Source organism: Cherax quadricarinatus, chromosome 16, assembly GCF_038502225.1.
Source record: "Cherax quadricarinatus isolate ZL_2023a chromosome 16, ASM3850222v1, whole genome shotgun sequence".
Taxonomy (NCBI): Eukaryota; Metazoa; Arthropoda; class Malacostraca; order Decapoda; family Parastacidae; genus Cherax; species Cherax quadricarinatus.
The window spans coordinates 11,963,930-11,982,301 of record NC_091307.1 but is presented as its reverse complement, the minus strand read 5'-3'; the positions used below and the strand labels follow the sequence as shown (position 1 = coordinate 11,982,301).

At 41.9% G+C, this 18,372-nt stretch overlaps 1 long non-coding RNA gene across 2 annotated transcripts in view; it reads left to right on the top strand.

The window, feature by feature from the left end:
• Window positions 1–1,421: 1,421 nt before the first annotated feature.
• LOC138852760 (uncharacterized) overlaps window positions 1,422–18,372 on the top strand; it is a 79,625-nt gene continuing 62,674 nt past the window's right edge. Inside the window, exon 1 of one of the 2 annotated variants that reach the window (XR_011392056.1) lies at window positions 1,422–1,902. This is a non-coding gene — a long non-coding RNA (uncharacterized lncRNA). The remainder of the gene's footprint in view (window positions 1,903–18,372) is intronic. The other variant, XR_011392057.1, reaches the window with a different exon arrangement.

Genomic DNA, 18,372 nt, shown 5'->3' with positions numbered 1-18,372 from the left:
TTACATGCCAGCCCTTGGTTTTGGAACAGTTAAGACCATGTAGACCGTATTGGTCTGCTTGCACTTCGCCGCAAATACACCGCCGCATATGCAAGGAATTCGCAAGAGCAGGCGAAATATACACAAACACGGATCTCTGGCCGAAGGAGACTCGAACCTACGAACCTTGGAACAAGGTACGCAGTGTTTTACCATTCTCACAACACTGGACCAATACCTTGGCGCCCAGCTCGCGCTAAACGTTGATCCAAGGCAGCCAGCTTTCAGGGAGAAGGCTTACAGCTTTTCATCTTTTCATATATATATATATATATATATATATATATATATATATATATATATATATGTCGTGCCGAATAGGTATAATTGGTCTCTTAGCAAGAACTCATTTAAATTAATTCCTTTCTAAAACTCTCTTATACGATTAAAGATATATATTTTCACTTATATTAGTGTAAAAATTAATAATTTTGTTCCAAAGGACCCTAGAAAACTTGTCTAACTTTATTATAACAAGCGCAATTTAATTTAGCCTGATCCAACTAAATATATTTTAGGTAAGTTTACAGTAATTTAATAACAAACAGACACAATAAAATAATTTTTTTCGTTAGGTTCTGAATGATTTTTGCGAAATTATTGCATACACAAATTTTCGCTTGCCTTATTCGGCAAGATGAGCGTTGCTATTTAAGCCAAGATCGCACGTTTTACCTATTCGGCACAATATATATATATATATATATATATATATATATATATATATATATATATATATATATATATATATATATATATATATATATGTGTCGTGCCGAATAGGCAGAACTTGCGATCTTGGCTTAAATAGCAACGCTCATCTTGCCATATAGGACAAGTGAAAATTTGTGTATGCAATAATTTCGCCAAAATCATTCTAAACCTAACGAAAAAAATATATTTCACTGTGTTTGTTTAGTATTAAATTATTGTAAACAAATCTAAAATATATTTAGTTGGGTTAGGCTAAAATAAATTGTTCTTGTTATAATAAGATTAGGTAAGTTTTCTAAGATTCTTTTGGTGCAAAATTAAATTTTTTTTACATTATCATTAATGAAAAAAATGTATCTTTAAACGTATAAGAGAAAATTTTAGAAAGGACTTAATTTTAAATGAGTTCTTGCTAATTGACCAGTTTTACATATTCGGCACGACATATATATATATATATATATATATATATATATATATATATATATATATATATATATATATATATATATATATATATATATATATATATATATATAAGGTCTTTTTTTAACCTGTCATGAGACCATTATAAATGATCACCGTGACGTTTATCATGCAGTGTCCATAACTCTCATAGATATCCTTGAGTTTCCATTCGTGCTCAAAAAATTTTTAGTTAATTCATGTGAATAAGTCCTGTGATCATCGTATTGCTGGGGGCTGGTCAATTAAGGTACATACATATGTGAGGAATGTATGTATATATTTTTCTCCAGAACCAGTCCTGAGTAAGGTTTTTTTGTACATTATGTATTCTACTGAGGATAAAGTGATGAACGAGGTAAATAGTGTGGTTAATAGTGTGGTTGACGCAGCAGTCAACACTACCGGACGACGCTTTTCGTTTACAGGTTCCAATAATTTTTCATGTATTGCTTGGTTCTGCTGTAAATGTCTTTTTTTCGTGTAGTTTTTGTAAACATGACAATTATATTGTTGACAATAGTAAGAGGAAAGAATTACAGCTATAGACCGAAGTTTGTTTAGCATTATGGTGTTAAAAGTGGAACTTGCATGAAGAGAGTGGAGGCAGGCAGTTCACTACACCCTTGGGTCGAGGTCACTGCTTTGTGCAGGAACTCGGCTTCCACTCTCTCCACCCAGTTGGTTAGTTTTTGTTTGTTTTTGTATACAGTTTTTATCTTATCTAGTCTGTCCCAGAGATATTTCCGAGTAGGGAACGGTTACCGGAAGTTATATCCAAAGGGGGGGGGGGGGTACTGTCAGGTAGTTAAATATTTTAAAGACAACAATATTCTTCATAGTTACCAATCAGGCTTTAGGAGATCTTACTCACCCGACACCTCCCTAATTAATCTGATTGGTTCCATGAGCGCTGAAATGTCGATAGTGAACCTCATAGGAATGGTAACTTTAGACTTGGAAAAGGCCTTTGATACTGTCAACCACAATATATTATGTAAGAAACTTCAAGCTATCGGCATGGGTTCCGTTGACTGGTTTAAGTCCAACCTTAGCAACATGACACAAATTGTCAAAATCAGCAAATTAGAATCAACTCCCTGCCGATAGCATGTGGAATTCCTCAAAGTAGTATTCTGGGTCCCTTATTATTCCTGTGTTAAGTAAACGACATGCTCATCGGTGTCAAGTGCAAACTACTACTGTATGCAGATAACAGTGCTGTGTTAGTGTCAGGGAAAGACCCACAAGATATAGCTAATGTAATAACACTGGAACTGGAGTCTTGAAGTTGGTGAGGGGCTCTTGATTTTTTTTTTTTATATTTTATTTAAAACGGTAAGATACACAATGATAAATGTATATTAAAAACTCACAAAAGAAAGCAGTTAATTTTACAATAATCTCACACGACTAACGATACCGTACAATATAATGGTAATACCCCTAACACACAAACAAAGTATTGACAAAGGTTTTATACTCAGACACAACACATTTTTTTTTTTTATATTTTTATTTAAAACAACACAATACATTAAATAAATAAAAGAACACAGTATCGGTTCTTACTCAAAATTATAAATCTCATTGTCTAAATGAACACAGACGATTAACGTTGTGTTGTCACACCTGTCCCTCATCCCATATACATTACATCCAATGTAACTATGTTAAGTAAGATTACATCATTATTATTATAACCAAGGAAAACCCAAACCTACAATCTGCATTATTTTTTCCACTTTGTTATTTATATATTATTAATCCACATAATCTTCAAACTCCTTTACAATACTCATTATTGCCAGTGCCGACACATCTGACATTTCTACCCCCCCCCCCGTATGTACAGTCCCCATTCCAAATAACATACATTAATTTCCTAATGAATGGTCATTGAAAACAATTTCTACTAAAATAACCCAACCCAGCAGACTTCCAAACAAAAACAGTCAGGGTCATTATAAGACATGTAGGAACGAGTCCTGCAATCATATATGTATACATATACGCATGCATATACACATACGTGTATGTGCACTTATTCATAAGAACAAACTAAATCATACATAGAAATAAATCGCTAAATGACTTGTCTGCAAATAAACTAAATATTACAATCTATGATAGAACTATACAAAGACATTGGTTCCCCCAAACACACCTACATACACAAAGTTAATGTTACTGATTAACACTCAATATATAATAGGACCTTCCATACAAAATAAGGGGATATATAAACCCCATCAAATACTTATATATTTTCGTACATAGTGCATAATGTACATATTCAATACAATAATAAAAAAAAGAGGTGTATGACAAGGCTAAATCTATCTTCAGATTAAAAATATACAAGACATAACCTCACATTATACATATAAATATAAACCTTCCTATATAAAAAGATTCTTATAACAATAAGGGAAAACCGAAAATCACATACAACTTTTGACTCTGTGATTTTACAAAAATTCATAAGGTCTACATACTCCTACAATAAACTTTACCCACATCAACCACCGTGCAAACTAATCAACCATACCTCACCAGGCTTCCAATCACACCAAGAGGGCGCACCACTGAAGAGACCAACCCCTTGCCTCTCACCCCATACTCAAACGGAGTAAACGTTCAACAGTAAGTCCACGATATCCCTCCGGAAAACTAATTACCCACCTTCCCCCATATAATTGTTTGTTCCTACATGCTGTCCTATAAAAACTCGCCGCCAACGCTTTTATCCTAATGTTCCCCTCCACCTCCCTCATCCCCCAAGAAACATACAAGTAATCAACTATTACATATCTGATAGCCCTTCCCACCTCTTTGGGTACCCCTTCCATATCTAACATTAAAGCCCTAAGGGGTGATATCTTTCCCCCCCCCAATAAAAAGAAAACCCTCTTCAACCACAATCTTACCACCTCCAATGCAGAACAAAAATATACTACATGAAAAGCCGTTTCAACTTCCCCACAAAAAGCGCATGACGCCTCTCTCACAAAACCCATTCGTCTTAGCTCCTCTTTCGATGCTAACGTCCCCATAAGAAATCTATATACTAATTCCCTCTCTCTTGCCGGTATTCTTAATTTACTAAATTCCACCCATATCCCTCTCCAATCATATGTGGGATACACTGCCATCCCTTGCATTAATTCCTGACGACGACCCACACCCACTAACCGTTTTACCTTGAGTTTTTTAACATTGCATACCTTTAACATAAACCGCAACATGTCTTCACACTCCACTAAGTCCCTGCCACCCCACCATTTGCGGATATCCCCCATCACCTCCCCCACCCGAAGACCCCTTTCCCCCGCTGCCCGAATATACCTCTGCTTCACATATAGCGCCTTCACCCTAGACCCTAATGCAATCAATCCCAGTCCTCCCTGCCTTACCGCAGTCATTACCACATCTTTACCCAACCACGCCCTCCCATAGCCCCACACATACCTTAAGACCCTTCTTTGCATTTCCATAATATCCTGACTTCTTAATGGGTAAATTTCCGCCACTCCCCACACCTTACTATAAATCAGCGTATTTACCACCACAACCCTTTGATGCAAGGTTACATCCCCGGCCCTTAGACCCCTCAGCCTACTCAAAGCTCTGTCCATTACCATTTCTGAATTAACCCTCCTGCTCTCCTGTGCATCTGCCAAAAACAAAATCCCACAAATCTTTAGCCTATCTACAGTTATCCAACCAAACTCCTCCCCCAAGGTCCCTCCTACCCAAGCGCCTACCTCCAACAACCGTGATTTCTGCTTATTAACCCTCATCCCAGTAGCATTCCCAAAAATCTCAATTACCCTTCCCACTTTTCTTAAATCTTCAATCCCATTAAGTAAAACAGTTGTATCATCTACATAACCAACAATATTCCCACAATATCCTCCACTCTCCCCCAACCTTCCCATCCCACCATCAACCAGAACATAGAAAGGATTCTGCATACATGCAAAGAGTATTTGGGAGAGTGGACACCCCTGCCTTAAACCCCTTCCCATGCTTACTGAACTACCCAACCTCCCATTTACCTGTACTCTCATTGATGCATTCTCATACAAAGTCCTCACCCATCCAACCACCCTCCCTCCAAAACCCATTCTCACCATACTCTCAAACAAAAATTCCCTATCCACATAATCATAAGCTTTCTCCCAATCCAGACCTAGAATACCTCCCTTATTACTACCCTCAAGGAAATCCCGAATACGACCATGACCTACCCGCATACTCCTCCCCGGGATACCAAACTGTCCCCCATGTATCACCGACCCCATGACCTTCTTCAGTCTATTACCCAAAATTTTCGCAAAAACCTTGTAATCAGCGCACATCAAAGATATTGCACGGTAAGCACTCAACTCTCTACCCCCCCCCTTCTTTGGCACCAAAACTATGACACCCGTACTTTGCGATATGCTCAACTTCCCACTAGTTAACATATGGTCCAATAGCCTAACAAAACACTGCCTAATACACCCCCAATGTGCTCTATAAAAATCATTTGGTATACCGTCTATCCCTGGTGTTTTCCCGGTACTCATCCCGAAAACTGCCTCTTCCACCTCAACCTCACTTATACCAACCTCCAACCCCACTCTATCCTGCTCACTTAAAACGCTATGGAACCCCCCTTCAAAAATACCCTCCCAGGAACCCCCCTCCCTCCAACTCCATTTCTCTCTAAACCAACTATCAGCATAGAGACTCATACTTTCCGTATTGGATAGGACTCGACCCACTGGATACCCTCCCACCCCAGGGCTTGTCTCCAATTGTAGAATGGTGGTTACACTCTGTCGGTCCCGAAATTTACGTAAAACATACCCAGACGGCTTATCACCCCACAAAACATCCTCTAACCCCGCCCTAACCCTAATTGCATCAAACCTATCATTGTGTAATTCAGCTATTCTACTCCGCAGTCTGTCCATATCATCCCTCCTACCACCTCCCCCAACATAACAATCCTGCAACTGTCCCTCCAGATAATTTTGCAACCCAAAACGCCACCTCGCCTCCTCTCGTCCCCTAGCCTTAAAAAAATTCGCTATTCCAGGTTTTGCCTGCATTTCCCACCAATCTAACAGATCTATCTCCCTGTTCCTAGCCTCCCAAAAAGGCAACCACCAATCACTGAAAAAAGGCCCCTCCCCCTCCTCCTTAAGAAGCCTTACATTTAATTTCCAGTACCCAGAATAAATACGCACCACTCCATCCCACATCAAATCTGCTATTACCGCTCTGTGATCAGAAAACCCCACATCGAAGGTTTGCACCCTCACAACATCTATACCCTGCTTAATATAAATTCTGTCTAATCGCGCTTCATATCCCCTACGGACGAACGTATGCTCCACTAGGTAACCCCCCCTCCCCACCACATCAACAACCCCAATATCTCGCAATACATCCCTCAGCACACTCAGCACACAACCCGCCCCTCTCGGTTCGACATCACCACTCCTAATCACACAATTCCAATCACCTCCTATTACTGTTATAGCAGGCAAACCTCTCAAGTGATACAGCAATACCTCTCTGACAAAATCTACTTTTACCCTGGTATTGCTAGTTGCTGGCATGTAAACTCCTACAAAACTAGCTCGACTCTCACCCCAGACACCATCCACCCTCACGACCCTCCCACCCCCCCCCCCCTCTTCCCAGCCGATGACACGCAAGGGGCTGGTCTCCTTTATCGCCACTGCTACCCCACCTTTCAATTGCAAACCACTGGTAACATACATCCGATATCCTTTTAACCGCAACACACAACCAGCCCTATGATTATGCTCTTGCAAAAAGCAAATATCTACATCAAACCGCCGTAAAAACCACTCCAACCAAACTTTCTTAACCTCAGTCTTAAGTCCATTGACATTAAGCGTGACACTTCTGAAAATTATAGAAGTGGCGGCTTTCCCCTATGCCGCTGGGATTTACTCGCTGCACTTTTCACATTACGTATTCCTTTACCACTCGAGTTATCCTGTGCAGTCACCTCCCCCCTCCCTCTCCCACTGTGCAACTCAGGCGCACCTCTAGCACTATGAGGCATCGGCTCCACAACCGCTGCCCATGACTTCTTCCCCGGCCTCTGCCCCGGGGTAATAACCTCGTCTATCTCTGATGCCGCAGTTCTTTTTCTAGAACTTCCACTTACACACATCTCACCCTCAGACGTATCCTCCTGGTGTACCTCCACGGCCACCACACACTCCAGCCTTTTCTTACTCAAGTCTTTCTCCACAATTTGTTGTCCCTCCAGCTCTCCAACTTCACATAAACTGAGGACACCTTCTACACCAGGCTCATCCCCATCCAAAAAATCCTTGATGACATCTGCCAGTAAACCCTCCTGAGTCGAAGCTTCCTGGACTAAAGACTCCTCAGATAACACCTTCGACTCCCCCGACTCCCCTGGGATAGTGACACACGTCTCCTCCTCCGCCACCTCCCGGTCGACCTCCTGGCTCCAGAGATCTGGCCTCCGGCCTCCAGAGGCAACAGAGCCAGGCACCAAATCACACGACTGTTGAATCACAATCGGCGTTTCCAGAATTCGAGGAGCCTGCCTCCTAGGACACTGGGCTGCCATGTGCTCATAAGAGCTGCACAGACGACATGTTTTTCTCTGACCCGCATAGTACACATAAACCTGTGTTCTACAACCGGTCATCGTTACATAGGATGGTATAGGTCTTGTTAAAGACATTTTAAGGGTGTAAGAACCTTCTGGCATTCCTTCATACGGACCATCCCTCCATACCCCCATGGTTGCAGAATGCACTGTCCCATAACTGCGAAAAAACTCCTGTAGTCCATACGCCGTAGCCTCGAAGGGTACATTCCGTACCTTCACCCATGTGTAGTACTTAGAAACATCATGTAACACAACATCCATCGCTGAATTCACACTCATGCGTTGTTCCTGGTACTGCTCGACAATTCTTGTGTAGAAGCCGGCTCTCAGAAATTTCACGAAGATTCTTGACAAACCATTAAGAGCGACGCCATATAATTCCTCGTTGGGGATACCATATGTGTCCCTGATGATGTTAGGGAGAAGTACGTTCATCGTATCTCCACTTAACGTACCACGAACCAGCTCTATGCAGATAGTATTTACTCTCCGTACTGTATGTTCAGCCATTTTGATATCCCAAAATGAGCAGCGCACGTCCACACTACTCAATGGTTGTTGATGTACTGTGATAGCTCGCCTGAAAAACAGCAGAGGGGTGCTGGGCACAACCTCACTCCACCGTAGTCAGGCAGCGAATTTCCCACAACACATTATACATTATTAAAGAACATGTCTAACTATGTGGTATATACAAATGGCAAGCACACATGGGTAAGTATATAGACTGTATAATAAATCATTGTGTTAAAAAACCAACACACACAATAACACACACACACAAGCACACTCATACACACCAACATAAACATAGGTATTAATGAATCGACGACGAAAACATCCAAATATAACAAATACGATGTGTTATTTTACATCTCAACAAATAATGTAATCAATTACATGTAATATCATATATTACATGTAATAGGAAAACACATTATACAAATACCAATGATTGGTATACAAGAATAACAAGACAAAACTCTTAACGTTCTGCACATACAAAATTTTTACATTTTTATTAATGACATCATCACATTGGAGACATACATACAACATTGGAGACATACATACAACACTGGAGACATACATACAACACTGGAGACATACATACAACACTGGAGACATACATACAACACTGGAGACATACATACAACACTGGAGACATACATACAACACTGGAGACATACATACAACACTGGAGACATACATACAACACTGGAGACATACATACAACACTGGAGACATACATACAACACTGGAGACATACATACAACACTGGAGACATACATACAACACTGGAGACATACATACAACACTGGAGACATACATACAACATTGGAGACATACATACAACACTGGAGACATACATACAACACTGGAGACATACAACATTGGAGACATACATACAACATTGGAGACATACATACAACATTGGAGACATACATACAACATTGGAGACATACAACATTCACATTATTATTATAATCAAGGGGAAGCGCTAAACCCGGAGGATTAAACAGCGCCTGGGGGGGGGATGTGGAAGGCATTCTGGCTTAATTCGGGGAACTGGAGCACAGATCCAATTCCCTAAATCAAGAGCCCCTCACCAACATCAAGGAACCTTCCTTGAGGGGACAACATTCACAAACACAAGACATTTACACACAATTAAACGCAGCTGACCAGCCTATTAGATTACCCACTGAACAAACACAAATTATCTCAAATCCTTTAACTCTAACGCTCTATATGCAGACGGGAAATCTTTCTCCCATCTCCCCTCATATACCAACTGATTTCGACACTTAGTTCTAAGAATTGTTCCCGCTAAAACCCGGATTCTGCTATTACCTTCAACATGCCTCATAGCCCATGACACAAACATAATCGGCTACGACATACGACACTGCACGTTGTACACAGATGTCAACCCCACCCACATCAAAACCCAACGCCCTAAGTACCGACAAACCTCCTCCCCCCCCCCTACCATTCGTAAAACCCTGCTTAACCACGCACGTACTATACCTAAATCTTCATAGAAATACACATGAAACGCTGATTCGTCCTCTCCGCACGCTGAACAACTCCGGTCCTCCTCTACACGCCGATTAGACAACACCACCTTGGACGGCAGAATCCCGTGCAAAAATTTAAAAACCACTTCGCGTACTCGAGGAAGGAGACGTAACTGATGAACCCGCTTCCATATATCACACCACGCGTACATGGGGAACATTCCCTGAACTCTCACCTCAACTTTCACCATACCCACTCTTTCCAAAGTACTCAATTTAACGCTCCGCACGTCTCGCATGCACAGTAACACACGTAGCATCGTATCGCACCTGATTACATCTGTCCGTCCCCACCACCTGCGCAGGTCACGATACATTTCTGTTAAACCACCATGCCTGCCACCCAGTCGGAGAAAACGACGCTTCACATAAGCAATGACTCGGTCTCTTAAAGGAACAAGACCTAACCCTCCTTGACGCATTGGTGTCTCTACCACCGCTCTTGTGAGCCAGTCGCACCCTGAGTCCCACAAAAATCTATAAACTCTATTTAAAAGATGTTTGAGATCCCCCTGTATTAGTGGATACAGCGCAGCAACCTGCCAAACTTTACTATAAAGAAGAGCATTAATTACTATCGCCCTCTGGTGTAGGGTTAAATGTCGTGGCCTGAGACTATTTATACGCCTCAAAACACTATTTACCACCCTCCCCGAATTACATGCCCTCGTCTTATCAACCTCTCTCATATACTGTATACCACATATATTAATACAGTCAACCACCGTCCACGGCTCTATACCTACCTCCTCTCTCGCCCAATCTCCCAACTTCATAATCTTTGATTTTTGTTTGTTAACCCGCATTCCTGTTGCCTTACCAAATACATCTACAAGTCTTCCCACAAAACTCAATTGCTCCCTCGTACGTAATAGGACAGTTGTATCATCTACATAACCTACTATGGCAGGTCGATCACTACCCGAACCCCACGACGAATCTACTCCCAGCCCACAAGCTGTCCAATAAAAAGGGTCCTGCATGCAAGCAAAGAGCATTTGAGATATAGGGAATCCCTGTCGAATGCCTCTATTCAATTTGACAAAGTCTCCTAACTTCCCATTAATTTGTACTTGAAACCCAGCACCATTATACAAAGAACGAGCCCACATGATGATCTCATTACCAAAACTCTGCCATCTCATAAACTTCCACAGCACATCCCTTTCTACACTATCAAAAGCAGCTTGCCAGTCTAAAGCCAAAATACCACCCCCGCCCCTCGTTCCGCATTCCTCGACAAACTCCCTGATATTCCCATGACCATCATGCATCGACCTACCTGGCACGCCAAACTGACCCTTATGTATTACCTTGTCAAACACTTTCTTAATCCTATTCATTAAAATTTTTGCATATAATTTATAATCACTACACATTAGTGATATTGGTCGGTAATCCTTAAGTGATACGGGTATGTCACATTTTTTAACTAACACCAAAACCGCCGTACTCTGAGACAAACCTAAACGTCCCCCCTCCTTCATCGCATTGAGTAAACGTACCAGAAAAGTCCTTATGACCTCCCAATGTTGAATATAAAATTCACACGGAATGCCATCAATACCTGGCGCCTTGCCCTTGCACATTCCCTGCAAAGCCTCCCACACCTCAGCTTCAGTTATCCTCCCACACCTCAGCTTCAGTTATAGGCCCACCCATGAGAAAGCGATCATTATCATTCAACTCGCATCTTACATTCCGCCCCAATTCCCGTATTGCATCCACGCTTACATCTTTATTTAGCATTTTGAGATGAAACCATTTATCAACATAATAACTTATTCCTTCAGTTGTTGTTACAACCTGACCCTCACTATACCCTTCAACGCCATCCTGCACCACTAAACTCACGATTTCGGTCGCCTTCCTCCTTTGTGTCTGACTACGTAAGACACAAGAGGACGGCTTATCACCCCACACAGCCTCCTCGACTCCACTCGAAATACGCGCCCCATCAAAAACCATATTTTCCAGCACTTGGATGTGTTCCTTTAGATTGTCAATCTCGTCCACTGGGTAAATTCCAGATACCTCTCCTTGCGCATAACAGTGCTGTAAAGAACCCTCCAGGTACCTCAAAAATCCATACTCCAATCGAGAGGCCTCCTTACCCCGATGTACATAAAAATCCTTAATTTGAGGCTTCATAACCTCGTCCCATTGCCGCACTAAATCACTACCTTCCAAGGAGTCTACTCCCATAGACGTTCATAAGTGCATGAAGAGTGTCTTATCTTCTGCACTTTGAAGTAAACGAGTATTTAACTTCCAATATCCTTTAAAACGAGTTGGGAGACCTCTCCAGTCGAGCTCTACGAGAACACCGCGATGGTCGGAGAAATACACGTCTAACACACGCACTTTGGTTACAACTACCCGCCGAGACACATACACCCTGTCTAAGCGCGCAGCATAGTCCTTACACACGAAAGTGTGCTCAATCCCTAAGTCACTGTTTCCACTTACATCCACCAACCCCAGCCCAGACAACAAATCACCCAAAATAATCGAACAATAACCCGCTCCCCTCGGTTCTACGTCTTTACGGCTCACCACACAGTTCCAGTCGCCACCAACCACTGTTATATCAGGCAGGGATCTCAAATAGTACACAAGAACATCGTTAACAAAAGTATTTTTATTAACATCATGTTCAGCTGGCCCATATACTCCTACAAAACCAACCCGTTGAGTACCCCACTCACCTATGACGCGTACCATGCGACCCCCCTCCCTTTTTCCCAATGTTTCATCATGAACGGGCTGGTCGCTTTTGTCAACACAGCCACACCACCTTTCAGACGACTCGAGTGAGCCATATAAACATCATAACCATGTATTGCAAACGAACTTCCAACTTTATGGTTATGTTCTTGCACGAAACATACGTCTACTGTAAAGCGATGCAACCACTCATGAACCTGCACTTGCTTTCTGTTATTTTTCATACCATTAACATTTATGGTTATACACCTAACTTTGCTAATGGTGGCTTTCCTCGAGGGACCACCACACCCTTGTTCCCTTTACGTTGACTAATACCTAAGGCGGCACCTTTACCTTGTACATTCTCTGTTATATTACTCGCTGTCCTGGAACCACGCGACCCCCCACCCGTGACTTCCGACCACGTCTTCTTCCCAGAACGCTGTCCAGGGGTCAAGACATCGTCGGAGTCAGGCGGGGTAGCTGCACGCTTCCTAGAAACAGCATCCTCAGCTTTATCAGGACCTGTAATGTTCTCCTTGTGAACTTCTACCGCAACAGTATGAACTCTCGGACCTTCTACCTCACTTACGTTAATTAACTGATCGACATCCTTTAACTGTGTTCTCTCCTCATCTGAACACTCCAACGCAGGTACACACGGCACAGAATCACACTCCTGCAACGCTAAAAGGTCGCTCAATGTCGATACAATGTTAGCTTCCATGTCAGCATCCTCTCTTGCTTGAGGGCGCTCTCGTCCACAATGTTCTACCACATCATGGTTGACCGTACCAGGTAGAGTCACGCAGGATGACTCCACGAGCATGGCCCGATCCACCTCATCACTCCACGATTTCAGGCGCGGTAAGTCCTCAACTACTTCATCTGCCAGAATCCGACGAGAAGCCTCACCATCCGGACGACGACCACATCCTGAGGGCGGCTGGCGCTTAACGCATTGTGCAGCAATGTGATCCAATGCGCCGCAAAGGCGACAAGTTCGTCTCTGTCCAGGATACGTAACATACACCTGGGTACGGAACTCCTCTAGGTTTATGTACGAAGGTATTGGTTGGCGCAGGGACATTTTCAACGTGAAAGACCCTTCTTGTAAACCAGCAAAGTGGCCATCGGACCACCGACCCATAGTAACCTGGTGGATCGTCCCATAGTATTTGAAGGTGTCACGTATGTCAACTTCGTTAGTCTCAAAAGGCACGTTTCGCACACGTACCCATGTATAGTATTGTGAAACATCGTGCAACTTAACTGTGACTGCTGGGGTGACTTGCTTGCTAACATCCTGATACTGGTTGACAATCTCCTCGTAGGTCTTGGTATCACAAAACTTGACGAAAATCCGGGATAGTCCATTTAAGGCAACACCATACGGATTCACGCTGGATGCCATATGTATCGCGGATGATCATCGACACCAACACATTAATCGATGCGCTGGGGATTGTGCCCTTTATGAGGTCAATACAAACAGTATTAACTCTCCTTCGAAAACCAGTCGCCATTGTTGTTGTCGTCACAAAGCTCCTCCACCAGGTGTCGGGACTGAGGAGAGACAGCTGACGACCGCTCAGCACAGCGTCTGAGCAGAGAATGGCTCTTGATTTAGGGAATTGGATCTGTGCTCCAGTTCCCCGAATTAAGCCTGAATGCCTTCCACATCCCCCCCCCCCGAGCTGTAAAATCCTACGGGTTTAGCACTCTCCCCTTGATTATTATAATAATAATAATAATAATAATGGAACCTGCAGCAAATGGTTAGTAGACAACAAACTATCATTACACCTCGGGAAAACGGAAACCATGCTCTTGGGCACGAAACATAAACTGAGAAGGGTAAACAATTTTAATGTCCGGTGTAATGGGGAACCCATCACTTCAGTTTCCTCAGTAAAATATCTGGGAATCCCCTTTGACCCATGCATATCAGGAGTTTTTTTTTTTTTATTTTATTTAAAACTCAGGTACAAAATATATGGGTACATAATCAATATGTAACAAGATACAGGCAGTGAACAATAATCAACTGTGACTACACAAATATTGAAGAAGCACATATATAATGACATCATAACTATTACAATATAAAAATTAAATACAGAGACATCAATGGTGAACAAAAGGGTCTCCTTACTATAAAACATAACACACAGGTCATCCTGTGGAAAGGTTTACATTCCAACTGTTGCAAATTACCCTTAAGCGATCCATGCCTGATTACAACATACTGAAATAAAGAAATACAATAATGTCTTCGCGCCCTAAAAAATTCTTCTACCACAAAAAGAAAGTCTACCGTCCTGATTTTATAAACCTTATAACCCGTTTTTTTCTTCATGACAGTTGCAATATAATCTGATGACCTGCCCCATATCATATATGTGTAAGTACATATTTTACTATACATAATAACAAATAAAAAATAACATTCCCGAAAAGTATACTCATAAGAGTATAATTATCTTACAATACCATGATAAATACCATCGAATCTGATGTCCTTTCTTTGATCATATATGTTTAAATACATATTTTACAATATATAAAAAATGACAAGTGTGGAAATTTATTTGGTACCTAAAGTTCCACAGGACAGATCCAGCATGGCCGTAATGGAACGGCTGAGCTGGGTGGCCCTTATAAAAGCATTCTCTCGAGTTGGCGTGGATTGTTGGTAAGCTTATTTATAGATTTACCCTTCAGGGAAGGAGTAGGTAGTTTTACTGTTAGTATATTAATATTAGGTTTACGCGCCCCCCACGTGTCTTCACATTTGAGACCTGGGGAAATCTGGTAGAGGTACCTCGATGTACCGTAGATGACCTCTGTTAGGCCCATACAGTAAGACAAGACCTCCACTTTATCTCGTAGATTTCTGGCCAGTGTCTGGGGAGAATTGTGAGTGAGTTTGATCTGTGGGCCCGGTGTGCAACAGGCAGTGCATGCCCAGTAAGTACCAGTGTCTCAAGGCAGTCTGGAAGCTAGTGTCCGTGTCTGCATAGTTATACTAGGGGATATATACCCTCTTGGATATAGGAATTTCTGAGGTGCAGGCAGGTCACTAATAACGATTGAATATTGCAGGAATTAAGGCTCTCGGTTGCACGTGGTTTCTGAGGGGAAGTCCAAAGGGGCTAAGGCTAAGCTTAGGGAAGTTGAAGATCAGGATATGCTGCAACACCAAGTAAGTTAGTCCTTTATACGTGCATGCAGGCGAGTTTTCTTGCAACATCAGTCATTTGTGAAAATCTGTCCTATAAGCCACTTGTGAGGCTGAGGTACCCACCTCAGAGCTCGGTGTCAACAGAGTTTGCCGGGGTAGGTGACTCACTTGGAGGCAGTCCACACAAATTTTCACAACAAGATTACATACCGGAAAATAAAACTTAGAGTATAATTATCATCCTACATGGCTACCCACACCTGAGTTAAGACTTTTACTTTATGTAAAAAACCTTACAGACTTATACTACACATGTTCCTATAAAAAAAACATTCAACCCAACTCCCGTACATCACCTTTATTATCAAAAACAAGTTCCCCCTTTGAAAACCCACCGTTGACCATTCCCAAACTCGCTATCACACCAAATTGCCTTACTTTAAATAATACCACTTACGGCTTATATTACACATTACTAAATAATGTCAGTTAGGTCACAGGATCTAACAAAAACCAACATAGATATATAATAATTGTGTCACATGACACTGTGGCTGTCTTAATAAGTTGTTAATATACATATATACACAAACATATATATGCATATATATATATATATATATATATATATATATATATATATATATATATATATATATATATATATATATATATATATATATATACACACACATACACAAATACATATACATACACACACACACCTTTTATCATGCTTAAGACAATAATTTAAAAATTTTTGGAACCATGTTTTTTGTCCTTGTATATACTGTAAAATACACAAAATATGAACAGTATGTAAAACCGACATGAGCTCAAAGTAGTTGGTGTAGCCAAACGCTCATAATACGTTGATTATCCCCTCTTTAGTCATGCTACTGCTCAGGACACTTTACCTTAATAATTCTTTAAGCACAACACTGTAGTGTTGCACTACAGTTGCAACATACCTCTCAAAAACAACACCACGTCTGACATAGCCTTCCAAACCATGCAAACTCTCCAGATAACACTACCTCATGCACTCACCCTCCAATACTTATATATCCCCGCTAAAAAGGAAAACGGTCCCTTAATTAATTTATACTTAGTGTGGCACATTAATGAATCCCTTTACTGTAATATTTCTGTATGATTCCGGAAAATGCGTTCTCCACTGTTCCCCATAAATTAGTTTATTTCTACATACCGTACGATATATTCCTGCCGCAATCGCCCTAATTCTAATCCCCCCACCTTTGTCTCTCAGTCCCCAAGAAAAATACAAGAAATCTGCCATTACGTACATAATAGCTCTTCTCACGTCTTCAGAGACCTCTCTTACTTCGAATGTTAGGGCTCTCAGAATCTCTACATTACCCCCGCCCATCAACCTGAAAACTCTTGCCAACCACAACCGTACCTCCCCCAACTCTTTACAGAAATAAACTGCATGAAAGGCTGTTTCCTGTTCCTCACACTTTTCGCATGTCGCTTCCCTCACCAAACCCATTACACTCAAGGCAGACTTTGAAGCTAAAATTCCCATTACAAATCTATAAACTAACTCCCTCACCCTCGGCATTAATCTAAGCTTCCGGAAATCATACCAAATCTTACCCCAATCATACAAGGGGCATACCGCTACCCCTTGCATGGTTTCCGGTTTCCTACTCATCTCCACCAACCTTCCAACCTTAAGTTTTGCTGCCTCTCCGACGACTAACAATAACCTGAGCATAGTCTCGCATTCAATTAATTCCTTTCCTCCCCACCACCGTCGCACATCCTCCATCACTTTCCCAACTCTTACCCCTCTCACCCCCCCCTCCTGCACAAACCTCTGTTTTACATACATGGCCTTTACTCTCGGCCCCAGTGCCAAAAGTCCTACTCCTCCTCTTCGTACATTTGACATGACCACCTCTTTACTGAGCCATGCCCTCCCAAAACCCCACACATAACGGAGCGCCCTCCTCTGTATCTCGTGTACCTCCTGCACCCGTAAAGGATACACCACAGCAACATTCCACACTTTACTATACACCAATGAATTTATTATAATCGCCCTTTGCAATAAAGTAACATCCCCCGCTCTTAGGCTCTGTATCCTTTTCACTACCTTCTCTCCTACCAACTCCGAGTTCACTCGACGAGCCTCCTGCTCATCAGCCATATATAGAACTCCACAAATTTTCAACTGTTCTGCCACTTCCCATCCGAACTCCAACCCCATTCCACCCCCCCCCCCAAGAACCTATCTAATAATTTTGATTTAGCTCTGTTGACGCTCATTCCTGATGCCCTCCCAAAAACCTTAAAGACCCTCCCTATCGTTCTCAATCCTTCTACACCAGTGATCAGTACAGTTGTATCGTCCACATATCCTACCACCACATTAAATCCCACCCCCTCCCCATGTAAAATCCCCTTTCCCTCAACCATTTCATAAAACGGGTGCTGTATGCATGCGAACAAAATTTGAGACATAGGACACCCCTGTC